At 30.2% G+C, this 15172-nt stretch overlaps 1 long non-coding RNA gene across 1 annotated transcript; it reads left to right on the plus strand.

The window, feature by feature from the left end:
- The first annotated feature begins 1981 nt into the window (after positions 1-1981).
- LOC145252627 (uncharacterized) lies at positions 1982-7641 on the plus strand. The gene is made up of 2 exons (XR_013863636.1): positions 1982-7022; positions 7080-7641. It is a non-coding gene; the product is annotated as an uncharacterized LOC145252627 (long non-coding RNA).
- Positions 7642-15172: the final 7531 nt, after the last annotated feature.

Genomic DNA, 15172 nt, shown 5'->3' on the forward strand with positions numbered 1-15172 from the left:
ACACAAATTTTTTTTTTTCAATTTCGATATGATCTTCCAAAAGAGTTTCGATTTTTCTGATTCCAATTAATCGTCCCAACTCTAGTACCTAACACGACTATAGCACATAGATAACGAGCTAGTTACAAAAGACATGCGACATCCCGTGGCTTCATGAAACATGTGTAAAGTATGTAATCACCAGTAACATGCATAACACGTGGTTACAAGTAACCTTCATATCCTTTTTGTTTCAATAATGTGGAGGATGACCACACACACAAATGCCATCTATATAATCGTCGATATAATTTACAATCCTTTCTGCAATCCAAATAAATTTGGCACAAATAAACTTCAATCTATGTCTGACTTGTCCAACAAGTTTCAGTCATGAACCTCCAACAGTTTTTATTTCATCACCATTCAATGATAAGCGTACTTGAATATAGCATGCAAGATTGTCAATAACTCTGGCACACCATTCTCTTCATATCACTACTCTCCATAACCCAATTTTGATTGTAATGGCCTTTTAGTCAGTTCTGGAATACTTTGAGGATTGTTTTGGTAGACACTTTTTTTTTATTTTTTCTCTCTTTTTTTTTTTTTTTAAGATAACTCCACAGATAAAAATGGGGGGGGGGGGGATTGTCTGATGAGTGTGAATCCATTCAATTTTTACTGAAAGTGTTCCCTCTTGCATAGTAAGAAAACAAAATTTGTACCAAAACCTGACCATAAACGGCTTCAGATGAAGTATTTATCTAGAATTTCTGCTACTTGTGCAGTTTTACAGACCATACTGAAATAATAACATTATTTAGAAAGCCATTCTTAATATGGAGATCTTTTATTTATTTATTTATTTTTTATGATTCTGTACTTTCACCTAACAATTTAATGAAGAAAAGATACCATAAAAAGTTAATTTAGCTTGAAAATCCTATCTAAAAAAAAAAATAGCATAGTCTGTGAACTGTACAAGCACCGAGATTGTTTCATGGTGTTAATTTCTTAATTTTAAAAGTTTGAAATTTTCTTTTCAACCATCACATTTATGTTCTTATGGCTGGATTTCAGAAAGGACTGTGGATTTTGTTAATGATTCCATGAATGTCATTTTAAAGGGAGACATTTCACCCTATATTATAGCAAAAAGTCAAAATATTTGCAAAAATGTAATTTGTATCAAGCATCTTTTGTAGTTAATAAGCCAAATTGCATTTAAATGTTTTTTTTTTCTTTTTGTAAAACAGACTTTTTTGTTGAATATTAACTGTTTTCACAGTTTAATCTTGTTTAATTTGTTATTTTTTTTTATAAATGTAGCAATAACTTGTTTTGGAGCTGGAGGGGAATTTTTTTTTAAAATATTTTTTAAATTCATTACAATGTTTACTTAGTTTTAAAAAGAAATTGATTCTTTTATAAAATAATTTTTTCCTCTAGTTTAGGAATACAATGAAATCATATTTAATTTTCATCTTTAGACTTTAATTCAAGCCAAAAATTTCTTATATGTTGTTTGTTTGTTTTTGTTAGCGATACTTTTTGAAAGAATTAAATTATTTATACAAAAGTGCATTTTTACCTAAATGCGAATTGGGAATAATTTTCCCTTTTGACCAATTTGGTACTCCAAATGGGGAGCGGCATATGTATTGTTTTTGTTTTTTTATATATAAGATAATATAATTATCCACTGACACATGTTTTGTTGTCTAGGACTCATCAGAGCCACTCTGATGAGTCGTAGACAACGAAACACGTGTCAGTGGATAATTATATTTTAAAAAACAAAAGAAAGAAAATTAAAACTGTAAGTTGAAATTTACAATAAAATATATATATATATATATATATATATATATATATATATATATATATATATATATATTATTGAATATTATTGAATTACACTGACAATAACAAAGCTACTGTTTTGATCAACTGATGATCTTCATCAGGTAACCTGACCTTCTGATTTAAAAGAGACATGTCTCTTTTAAATCAGAAGTTCAGGTTACATTGGAAATTTGGTTACCCGATGAAGGGCATTAATTGACCGAAACAGTAGCTTTGTTATTGTCTTAACCATGTAATTTGTTTACATAATATTCAATAAAAATGTATATTGCTCTTTTTATTGAGCACTATCAATTACCCGTTAAATTCATTGGCTTTTTACTTTTGCATACCTTTAACTTGGAATAAGTAATCCTTGTTTTAACTGATTCAAATAATTCCCCACTTATTGCGATATTAAACAGTGAACCAACCACTGAACCAGCCAATTTAAGAAAATCATCATGACAGAAAAGAAATCAGCCATTTTTAGTTATTTCTTTAGCTTTAAAATAGTTGACTTGTTTTCTATGGGGACCCTTCAAAATTTAGAAATAATTTTTAAAAAATGACGAACAGAAAGTAATTGGCACTCTTGCTGCATAGTTAACAGCCATGACATCGAAAACAAACTAAATATACAACAAATAACTGTTACTAAACGCAAAGAATTTTTTTTTTTTACCGATCTGCATAGTTTTAAAGTGTGAAAACTGATTGTAAGATTTTCTTTTTTTTTTTTTTTTTTTTTTTTTTTAAATCTCTGAATATCATTGTCAATTTCACTTAGCTAAACACAAGTAAATAAGAAAATGTCAGTCGATTTCGTGTGGAGGTGATTGCTAATGTCAAGCTTAAAAGATAGTAAAAGAAAATAAACACCTTAATCTGATTGGTAACCACCCCCAGGCTTAGGGTTAGTGGTACCATAAGCTTATTAAAAAAAAATGCTATCTTAAGACAAAAATTAACGACCACCTACCTCTTTAAACATCTAGCCATCATGTTTGATTCGTGTTGAAAGTAACAAAACAAATTTTGAAATAACAAAATTTGCACACAGTTTCAGAACTGAACAATTATACAGGTTGGCAAAAAATTGAATTTTAACGCATTTCATAAAAGTTGTTTGTTGTGTATTTTGTTTATTTTCAATTTTTCAGCTGTTAACTATTCTACATGATTGCACAAAAGTGTACTATATTTAAAAACGAGAGAAAAAAAAAAAAAATGGGGACGGGGTGCAAATATATAACAAATAACTGTTACCAAACGATAGAACATTTAATTTTTGGAAACTATTTGTAAATTTTGTTATTTCCAAAAAATTATTTTTCTTTTGTCAAACAAAATGGTGGTCGAATTTTTCATTTTGAGATAGTCACTTATTTCATGCTTTAAAAAATTAGAAGAAAAAGCTTGTTCTAATCTTACTTGAAACCACTCTCAGACTTAGGATTACTGGTAACGTAAGCCTTTTTTAAAATTATATATTTACGCTTGAAATAAGCGATCGCCTAAAAAGAAAGGGTTCTTCTGCGTTATTGTACCTATTTACTATGCCTCCCTACGGGACAAAGTTAGATACCAGGGTCGTTTTTTAACGTGGAGAAAAGGTACAAAAATAAAAATTGTCTCAGTCGTGAAGGATTTCTTCTCCACCGAAAGAGAACAAGAAATAGAAGTGCAGCATCTGAAGAACAGATACTACACTTTGATCTTGACCAAAAGGCCAAAGTGAAATTTGAAAAATGAAATATTGAATTTCGAGTGTAACCAATATATCCAAAAATTATGAAAAATGATAAGGTCGAAAATTAATTATTAATGAAAATAGTTTTCAAAGACAATGAAAATTAAGTTTTGGTAAATTCGTCAAAGATTTTCTGAAAATGTTTACCTTTTTCTTATAATTAACTCTTCCATTTTTTTTTTTTTTTTTTTTTTTTGCAAACCTACAATAACGAAGAAGGACCAAAGAAAGATTCGATCGATCGCCATTTTGATAAACAAAATCGAGTGAAAATACAATAGAAAAATTTTAAATGTTGAATTTCAAATTAGACCAATGGTCTCTACAATAATGAATATATTAAAAAATTATGAAAAACAAAAAAAGTAGAAAAAAATGGCGCTTCTACACTATTAAGACAAAATTTTGTAGTCGATAAATGAAGTTTTCAGATAAAAAACAATTGCTACTGATTTTTTTGTCAATTCTAATAAGCTACAATGGTAGCTTCCAAATTATGCAGTTGAAATTACCTGAATATTATTGAATTATTAAAAAAAAAACTTTAATCATGTTAGCAGATGAAAAATTGTGGTCATCTTGTTTTTATAAAATAAAGCGAAACGAAACCGTAAACAAGGGAAGTAACTCTAAATGTTTAATGTGACAAATGTACAACAAATAACAAAATAAACATAACCTATATACAGTGAACCTGCCAAAAGTTCATGGGCATGCAAGAAATCAAAAATACGGATTTTATTTGAGCCAAAATAATAAATATTATAAACTTTTTCTGAGTTTTCCAAGAATTATCAAGAGGAAATTACCTCCCGATCGTGTTCTTCAAATCCTATTTTCTTTAATAAATAATTTTCTACCTTTTCGTAATTTTTGGATATAATCATCTTAAAAATACGAGGAATACTTTGTTTTCATATGAAATTCAGTTTTACGATTTCCGAAATTTCGTCCTAATAGTGTAGAAGCCCCCCCCCCAATCATTAAAAATATTTTTTTTGACGAAAATTAACGAAAATACAACGAGAGTTCCAAAGGGAGGTAAATAATGTGTAACTAATGCCAATTTTAAAAATAAACTGTGCGTTTTGCCTTGTTTTTAGCATAACTGAGTTACTCCCCTTGTTATCATGTCACATCTCCCCAAAGAAATATGGCGATGTTTTTTTACGGTAAAAAAAAAAAAAAAAAAAAAAAATCGTGTTTTTAATAATGTGGTAATATTTAAGAACTTCTGACATGCCGATTAAGTAGATATCACTACTTTTAGTTGAAATTGACACAAAATGTCATTAGATACCATTGTTTTGTTTTTTTTTAACTTATTTTTTTTGTTTCTGAATTTCACTATTGTACCAAGTGATAAATGTGTCAAATAGATGACCCTAATAGAGTTACCAGACTATGATAAATATTTGAAGCAAAATCTTTTGGAAAAAAAAAAGCCCCCCCCCCCCCACAAAAAAAACCCCCCAAAAAACAAAGGCCAAATTGATAATTGTAGCAAAATTTTCACAAACAAAAAAAGCCAAATGGAAAAGAACACAAAGAGTGTGTGCGTAAATATACAAACATTTATATAATTTTCACGTCATTATTATTTTTTGCATGCTTGTGTAGATTGGTGATGTTTTAAACCGATGCATTTCATATATATTTATATATTGAAGAGTTTAGCTCCCAAATATTTGTGTCTTTTTTATTGCGATTTTTTCTGAAAAAAAAGTTTATTTCAAAAATATATTTTGCATCAATTATTTCTATTTTATTCAAATGTATTTTTTCTGAAAAATAGTAAAATATGGAACTAATCCTATTGCTAACCTTAGCAACCACTAACAAAGCACTTTACTTACTTTCATGCAGAATGAAGAAATGCTAATCTTGCGAGAAGCTGTCTGACAATTTCGAATGCTTCAATGGCTAGCCAAGCATTGGTTAATAGCCAATTCTAAGACATATGAAGTCTGTAATTTACCATGCAGATTGCAGCGCAAATAGTCATGTAAAAAAGACATATCATCGGTCAATGTGGGCAAACCCTTTTTGGGGGAAAAGTGGAAAGCATGACGTTATTACATAGGAAAAAGATGAATATCTAGAAATGCAAGAACGCAATTGAGTTTCATTCTATATTATTAAAACAACTTTATTTGTTATTTTTGTTAGTAGCGTGTACAAGAGAGAAAAGTGTTCAATGTGTTTAAAGACAGATTGGATATCATGCCGGCTGGTTGAAGGAGAGAATAGTTCAGTTCGGTTTACATGTGTTTATAGCTACTAGTCGCCAGGGTGAATGAAGCCGGTTAAAAGAGAAAGAAAGGGCAAAGGCATTCAGTGTGTTGACGTGTCGTTGTGGGAGCGTGCGTCTGATAGTAGAAACAGGACAAAGGGTGTGTGTGTGTGTGTTTGTTGGTGCACCAACGAGAGCAGTTCTTTAGCAGGATAAAGAATGTTCGTTTGAGTACTGCACATGGAAATAAATGGTACTTAGAAGAGGGCCATTGTTAGCTTGTAATATTCACGTTCTGCCCCAGGCAGAACGTGAGTACTACAGAGTGACCCCCCAAAAAACCAAAAGCTAAATGGAGGCCATCTAGAACATATGCAGTAGAACGGAGAAAATAAGGGCCAAAGACCCTAGAGTTTTGATGTGATGTTTTGAATATAATAAACTAGTTATGACCAAAGTTTCATTTCATTCGGACAAAACACGAAGAAACAGGGTCTAGTCAGAGTTGGGGCCCGTTTTTTTGTGGGGGGGGGCACCCTGTACAAGCGTTCAGCAAGAAAGAGAATTGAGAGTTTCAGATTTCGCCTTATTATATACTCTGTCATGTGATAGAGAGTTGTTTTGTGATTGGACAAGCCAGGGAGAAAATGGATTTCAAATCTTGAATCAAGAGAATAGCTCCTGCCTGTGATGTAGCGAGTGTTGGCTGCTACAAATGTGATGGTGGAAGGAACTGCAAATTGACAAAAAAAAAAAAAAAAAAAATTTGATTAAAAGTGAATGTTTATATTAACTGTAACACAACGCTGACCATTCTAGTTTGTGCTTTTAGGGGTTATCGAGGCTGCTGAAAATGAATCTGTCATTTAAACCTGTCGCAAATTTATCATTTGCATGATATTAACCCTGGATTCTGGGACTATTTTGCGCCATTTCACCACCTTCATTAACGTTTTTTCTTACATGATGTGCACACGTGTAGTGACATGACTTGCCACATGCCAGAGGAATCTTTAGTGGATATTTGAAATAAGTTTTCAAAAAAAAAAAAAAAATGTGGTTCATTTTTTTGTGTTACATAGTTTTTAATGCTTTTTAATTGATCTAAAAGATTAAGTTTTCAGAAGTTGTTTACAAAAACATTTTTATGTTTTTCACTCTTTTTGGAGGAGGGTATTCAATTATAGAACTTGTATAGTTTTTTAACAGGTGCTTCTGCAGTTTAATTAACCGTTTTTCCATAAGAACTTATATATTTTTTAACAGGTGCTTCTGCAGTTTAATTAACCGTTTTTCCATAAGAACTTGAATATTTTTTAACAGGTGCTTCTACAGTTTTCATAAATGATGTGCTGACATTAACTGAGCAGAAGAACTATTTAATATTTCATACAAATTCTGTTTACATTGGGGTGGCGATGGAGAGGCAGCGGGTGTAGTAGCAGCCATGGCAATATTGCAGCATTAAGAATTTATATATAATGTTAAGCTGAATTTCAAAACAAATTTTTAATGCTGCAATATTTTAAGTTATAAATTTATTATATTTTTTTACTAGAATATTTTGTCTTTCTTTTCTAGTTTTAACAACTAGTCTTTTCTAAGCTTAATCTTAACCATATTAATTTTCATGCTCGCATTTTTCTATGTAATCCATGATTTTTCCAGACTTTGTTTTGAAATAATATTTTCTTTTTTGCATTCAATATCATACGCATTGTCAACAATCCATAAGAAAATGATTACCAACTTCTTAAATTGACTAAATAAAAAATCAAATAAAAGGCGTAATTAAGTAAACAAATTGAAAGAAGGGACAAAAAAAAAAGAGAGAAACAGAATTAATGGGCGACGTCGTAAGTGAAAGATTATGAGCCCTAGCACGGCAACGAGCATCACTTTTGTTAACTCTCTTTCTATATAATCCAAATAAGATGGCATGTGAGCAATAGTCCCCACTTTGATTTATGAAGGTGTCGACAACGAAAAAGTTGCTATGGTAACCAACAGCCAATCAGAAGAAATCGTCTCTCACATTCCTTTCTTATTCTGAAGACTTTTGAACATCAGTAATTTTATTATACCTTTTGTTTTAATCAACAGAAATTGAAAATTTTTATTGCAAAATATAGCTGAGAAGGTGACCCATGAATTGTAAAAAATGTTTCGAATTTGGTCACAAAATGAGTAAATCTAACACTTAATGATATATTCAAACACTACCATGTTTGAATGATAGTCTGGCAACCTCGATTAGGGTCAGCTATTGGGCACGTTTACCCACCAAATAATGGAAAAACTTTTGAAATAAGAAAGTTTACAAATAGTTTCCAAAAGCTATTCAGGTCGATAAAATATTAAATCCTTTAGCGTTTGGTAAAAGTTATTTAGGGTATATCATTTCCCCCAATTATCGTTATTAACTTTATTACACGTTTGCGTTGCCAAGAAGTCAAATATTATTGTTCATCCATGCTTCTAAACAAAAGGAAAATTTTTATTTATTTTTCACACGTCCCTATTGTATCAAAGAACATCAGAAACAAAGATATTAGTTCATTTTTAATCATTTTCACAACAAAATTGCTTTATTTTATATTTTTTAGTCCATTGTGTTCAGAAACGAAATGTTCAACCAGCAATCGAGCTATTTAATTTTTAAAAAATTAATTTTTAGTACTTCTATAGTATTAGTCACAATTGAAATTCGTATTCAAGTAAACACACTTTGATGTTCTTTACGTATCATGCTACAATAAGTATTCTCACTAAAAATTAGAACAAAAAAAAAAAAAAAAATGGCACTTCTACAGAATTGGGACAAGATTTTGTATTCGATAAATGGAGTTTTCAGATAAAAAACAACGGTTTCAACTGACTTTTTTTTTGTCAATTCTAAGAAGTTACAATGGTAGTTTCCAAATTATGTAGTCGAAATTACTTGAATATTACTGAATTATTAAACAAAACAACTTTAATCGTGTTAGCAGGTGAAAAATTGCCACCATCTTGTTTAAATCAAAACGGAAAATTACCTCCCTTTTGAACTCTCCTGTGTCTTATGATCGTTTTCATCAAATTCTATTTTTATTTTCTTTAATAAATAATTTTCTACCTAATCGATTTTCGTAATTTTTGGATAATACAAGGAATACGTAAATACCATTGTTTTCATGTGAAATTCAGTATTACGATTTTCGAAATTTCGTCCCAATAGTGTAAAGAAAGCGCCGAAAAAATGAGTAAGTACAACCCCCCCCCCCAAATTATATTCAAAGTAAACATTGATCGGGTTTGTTTTACAATCCACAGGGGTCCGAAAAAGCTGTCAAAAAACAAAACAAATATATAACAAATAAATGTTATCAAAGGCAAGATAAGTTATTTTTCTACCTAACTGGTTAAGTTTTTAGTATTTTTATTTAATGTACTATGTTTACTTGGTTTGAAAAATGTCGTATTAAGAGCTACGTGCAAACAAGAAAAAATGGCCACAACAGCTCTTTACATCTTTGAAGACTTAAAAATAAAAAATAAAGAAAAATGATTGTAGAAACTCGTCCAATAAGTCACGGCCATTTTTCTTGTTCGCATGTAGCTCTTAACACATTTTTTTTTTTAGCCGAATAAACATTTTACATTAAATAAAAGGCACTAAAAACTTATCCAGTTAGATAGAGAAGTAACTCATCTTGACTTTGATAACATTTATTTGTTATATATATTTGTTCTTTGACAACATTTTTGTACCTATGTGGATTGTAAAACAAACCCCATTGGTCTTATCATAATTTTCTCGATCCACCATTAATAAGAGCGGAGATACCAGAAGTTGCCGTAAAGCAAGGGAGATAAGTCAGACTTTTATTTAGGCAAGTATGTATCTTCTACTTGATTTTTTTTCTGACTTTTGTGAGGCTCTCAGAATGACATCAAAATGTTTTTAGTTGAAATGTGATTTTCAGTTGTTACCAATACTATAGAAGCACCAATTAAAATTTTTTAAATTATTTTATTTTTTAATAATTAAAATTTAAACTCTTGTATTAAATTGGAATTTACGTTAAGTCCCATATCACATCGTTCTCTGCATGAAATAGGATTTAACCTATAGGAGGGAAATGTTGTGCATTTCTCTCCTAATAATTACTTAAATAAACACAAGGCCAAACAACATTGCTTTTAACAAAACAATAATAAAGGGTTTATTTAGAAAAGGCGAGATTGTATCTCAGACTGGAGAGAAAGAAAGTGTTAATGTCTGTTTGAAGGTGTCGTCTGCCATCAGACTGCAGTTGTCAACAAGTAGCAGTGGGAGGGGTGAGTGAGAGAGGTCTGTATAGATCGCTTGCTGGCGTCTCTCTGGCGATCGCAGCTGAGATCACAAAGGGCTAAAAATAGTCCTTAAGGAGACAGCTCAAATCAATGCGCCCTGCCAACTGATTGGTGAGTGTGGCCGAATCACTTTGGCACTGGGCATTGATCCGCTTATAGTAAATAGTTTGTTAACTGCTACATCTGGCGATCGCAGCTGAGATCCCAAAGGGTTAAAAATATTCCTTAAGAGGACAGCTCAAATCAATACGCTCTGCCAACTGATTGGTCAGTATGGCTGAATCACTTTGGCACCGGGCATTGATCCATTTATAGTAAATAGTCTGTTAGCTACTACAAACCGAGATCTTTAAATTCTATTTCAGTCACCAAAATTATTTAGAGAAAATTGGCTTTCGATAGTTATTTTAATACATTATTATTTAAAATTATTTTTAAAAGAGTCTAAAGATGAATAATATCCATAATTTGCTAGTCAAAAGCAAGGGAACTATTAAAAAATAAATTCAAAAGTAGATTATGAACTTAAGTTATTATCCTTTGTTGTCCTTTTCTAGACTTGTTTATAAAGAATGGTACTTGTTTAAATGAAAATATTGAAAAAAAAAAATTATATTGTACATATCAGTTATGGAATTAAGTTCCCATAAATTTTTTTTCACTTAATTTGATAAAGTAGTTTTCTTTTTAAAAGAGAAAAATCAAATTTTAATGAGATCGATCATATCCTGCCATCTTGCTTATTTCACGGACGAGGAGGGTCGCCAAGGGAGATAATTCCATCACCACTTATAATTTGACAAGATTATTTTAAATATTTCTCTATCCTTTTTTAATCACTTTTTCATCTTGTCATTTGTTAATCCCTTTTTCGTTTTAAAGGCACCCCCTTCTCGTCAGTGAAATAAGCAAGATGGTCGGTCTCCGGTCTCATTAAAATTTGATTTTCCTTTGTGAAAAAAAAAAAACAAAACAAAAAACAAACCATGTGATCAAATTAAGTGAAATTTTTTTTTATGAGAACTAAAACTCAATTTCATAACAGGTACATACAATATAATTTTTTTCAATATGTTCATTTTTTAATGTCTTGATTGACAAGTACTAATGGTAACTTTATTTTTTAATCTTATTTTGTCGATTCACTTGTACAATACTATAACTTTTATAAATTTTAATGGTATTTTATTTTACTAAAACAATCTGTGGATAAAAAAAAAACCTTGTTTGAAAGTTATGTCACAACCCAAACCATTTTTGGAGACTGAACTAGAATTTACGGTGCTTATTAAGATAGTTGACAAATCGATTTTTGAAAAAAATATTTTGTTTTAAGCAAAAACAATACTTATCATGTCGGAAATAGTAATACATCCAAAAATTACGAAAATTCATTGAGTAGAACAGTGTTAGTGTTTTTAGTAAAAAAAAAAAAAGTTCATAATCTTAAAACAAGTCCGCCATTAGTGTTGAAAACGGACATAACTATGTCCCCTGTATTCATAATCCTCAAGATGTTTACATCTAGAGAAAATGCAATTTTCTTTAAAAATTACTTTTAACTTTAAATAATTTTCTACTTGATGAATTTTTGACATGACAATTAAGTATACGTACTGTTGTTTCACTTAAAACGACATTAAAAAAAAAAAAAAAAGAATCGATCTGTTGACTCTTTCTTAACTTCGAATTTACATTATGTTTGGTTCACATTTGTTTTGTTTTTTCAAACTTTGTTCTGGTTGATCTAAAAGTTCTTAATCGAAAATGGGTTTAAAAATGAATTCGTTTGTTTTCAAAAACAGAATAAATGACTTGACATGAAGTTTACCGAACGTTGTATTTTTTTTTTTTACTTATCAAATTTGATTATTATTTGTTACACAGGTCATGATCAGAGATAGCTCACTGACAACAACAATAATTAGTCTCATTATTATCATCAACTGCATTCCGGCATATTCCTTAAGACATTTCATTGTTGCATTATTTCCTGTTTTCTAGACGGGGGTAGTTGATTTGGCGTCCTCGGCGAAACATCTTTACTTGCATCACACCTTCCAATAGATATTTTAACTGAAGAAATTTATCACATTTTTAGACGAATTATTATTATTATTATTAATGATAATATTGATAATAATAATATTATTAATAATACTAATATTATTAATAATAATAATAATAATAATACTAATATTATTAATAATAATAATATTAATAATATTGATAATAATATTAATAATATTATTACTACTACTACGCTTGTCGCTTCGGCCGTTATCATGCTGACCATACCTTAAAAGGAAAGTGGAATATTCCAAATGGCTAATAAACATTAATAAAACAAAAATAAATTGGTGTTGTTTAAAAGGAAAAACCTAGCTACATTCTGATTGGAGAAAAGAAATTTTGCTTACCAATGAAAACTAAAAAAAATCATGGCGCTTTTAAATTTCTATTCAACTGTATCTCCGGACTTAAATACTTGAATAATGTACGTATTAACATTTATTCATAAAAGAAAACTGATAGAAAGAAAAAGTGAAATTGTCTGTGTGTGTACATTCCCCTACCAAATTACTCTGTCAATTTTCAGTCTACAGACTACAGAATTAATGGATTTAACATAAGGGGTATTGAGATTTGGGAAAAATGTTTTAATCGGTTTTTGGCCAGAAAGTTGGCTGTTAAGGGGCAAAAGTTCAAGGATTTGACCTTTGAAAACTTTACCAAACTCCTCCGCCAATTTTGGGTCTAAACACTTGAAATTTTAGATGTAGGTTCTTTGGTATTGGATCAAACTTTTTAACTCGATTTGAGCCCAAAACAATAAATGTTAAGGGGTCAAAATTAGGATTAAAGTCTTTAAAAAATTGATCTCTCAGACAATTTTTGGTCTAAACATTTTAAATTTTACATAAAATGTATTCAGAGATAGGACAAGCTTTTTAATCGGTTTTGGCCGAAATTTTGGCTACCAAGGGGTCATGGTTAAAAAAATTTGACCTGTGCGGTCTCTAGCAAACTATTCAGCAAATTTTTGGTCTAAACATTTTAAATTTTACATAAATGGTATTCAGACATGCAGCAAGCTTTTTAATCAGATTTCGGGCGAACATTTGACTGTGAAGAGGTCAAAGTTGAAAGAGTTCTTCTTTGCAGACTCTACCAAACTCCTTCGCTAATTTTAGGTTAGTGGAAAAGAAATGCTTCTAGACGGAGACAATTTTAATTTTTGTTCCTATCTATGCTGGATTTTCCCCACATTAAAAACTGAACTTGTGTCTAACTTTGCCCTCGAGGGGAGGCAAGTAACTAGGAACAAGTCAGCCATTTTAATATTTTTTTTAATAGTTAAATATTTACTTTTATTAATTTTACTGAGAAACATCATTACATTAATGACATTTAGTTTTATAACAATTTAGTCCAATTAATAATTTAATGACTAGTTAATGACACAATAAGTTAACTGTAATGAACATAAGGCTAATTTTTGACGTCGACATTTTGATTTGAGTTGTCTCCCCCTATTTATTTCATCAGATTTCATGATGGCCAATGAAAACACTAACTCGCTTAGTCATAAAATTTGATTTAAAAAAAATACTTGATCGATTTACGTAATTTTTGGAACATGACATCTTCATTCTGTAATGATTACGTACATCATACATACTTTTCTACATTTTCTTTATCTTTAATTGCCGTGGTAAGTGCCAATTTGAATAAGCACCAAAATTTTATTTCAATTTCATAAACAAGTATTTTTGAGAAACATTACATTCACAGCCTTTAGTTTTATAATTTAGTTCAGCTACGATACTGTAATTAATAAGTTAATTTAGTGGACGTTTAGGAAATTGCCCCCCTATAAATTCCACAATTTACATTTAATTTTTTTTCTCTTTTCACGTTAATCTCATCGATTACAACATTAATTTTCATTTAAAACAAAATATTTGAAACTTTTTTTTATGACTTTTATCGTTTTCAATTATAACATCCTACTAAATTGAACACCTACTGTGACCATCTCTCTTACGTGAGCGGTGAATATTTCCATCTAAAAAAAAAAAGGGTTCTGAAGGGAACTTTCTTAACCCCCATCTTAACCCTCCTCTCTCTCACCTATTTGAAAAAATCCTAACTATAAAAATTGTTATTCAGTATTTGTATTTTGAAGTGATTTATTGAAATAAAATAAAAAAGTACATTATTGAAAAGTATACAATAAAAGAATAAAAAAATTATACAAATAAAAACAAGTTTTTATTTGAAATTTTATAATAAATATATGTTTATGAAATTAAAATATATTTTTGAATAATGTCGTCTTTTTATTATATTTTATTTCAATAAATCGCTTCAAAATATAAATACTGAAAAAAAAAAAAAAAGAAAAAAAGTTCCGCTTGCATCATGCAGAAAATTAAAGAAGACGCTAGCAGATTATTACCTTAAATTTAATTATTCATTTTTTTGTGGGAATGGGAACTATTACAAGACAGGGATAGTTAGTATTTTTTACACCCTTCCCACCACGACAAGATGTGACACAAGGTCGGAAGGTAGGACCTGAAAAGAGGCAGAGCAGTCTGGCCTACAAAGCAGCTCTATCGACATTACCCAATAGGGGAACCTCGGGCGATCAGCAATAAACTAATCCCTTCTCAAAGAGAAGGTAAAGCTTGGGAAGGTGGATTCATTAGCACACCAAGCAGGAGTTTTGGAAGTTGTTCAGAGGGACAAAGGTTCTTTGGCAAGATGCGATTCTTTGAATACAGTTTGAAAACAGGTGCCCGATTTCTGGAGTCCGAGGTATAGATAAGCCAAAAGAAAAAATGACTGCTTCAAATAGGAGATAGCATTAGAAATGAATAAGGAAAGATGATAGACAGGGAGATGAAAGAGAAAGAAGAAAATATAAAAAGGCAATGTAGGCAGCATGAAGTCCAAAATTTTTATGTCTTAAGTTTGTTGGTAGGATGTTTCCTTATTCATTTGAAATGGGAACTTCA

This window comes from Euprymna scolopes, chromosome 29, assembly GCF_053919585.1.
Source record: "Euprymna scolopes isolate OS-2025 chromosome 29, ASM5391958v1, whole genome shotgun sequence".
In the NCBI taxonomy this organism is placed as follows: domain Eukaryota; kingdom Metazoa; phylum Mollusca; class Cephalopoda; order Sepiida; family Sepiolidae; genus Euprymna; species Euprymna scolopes.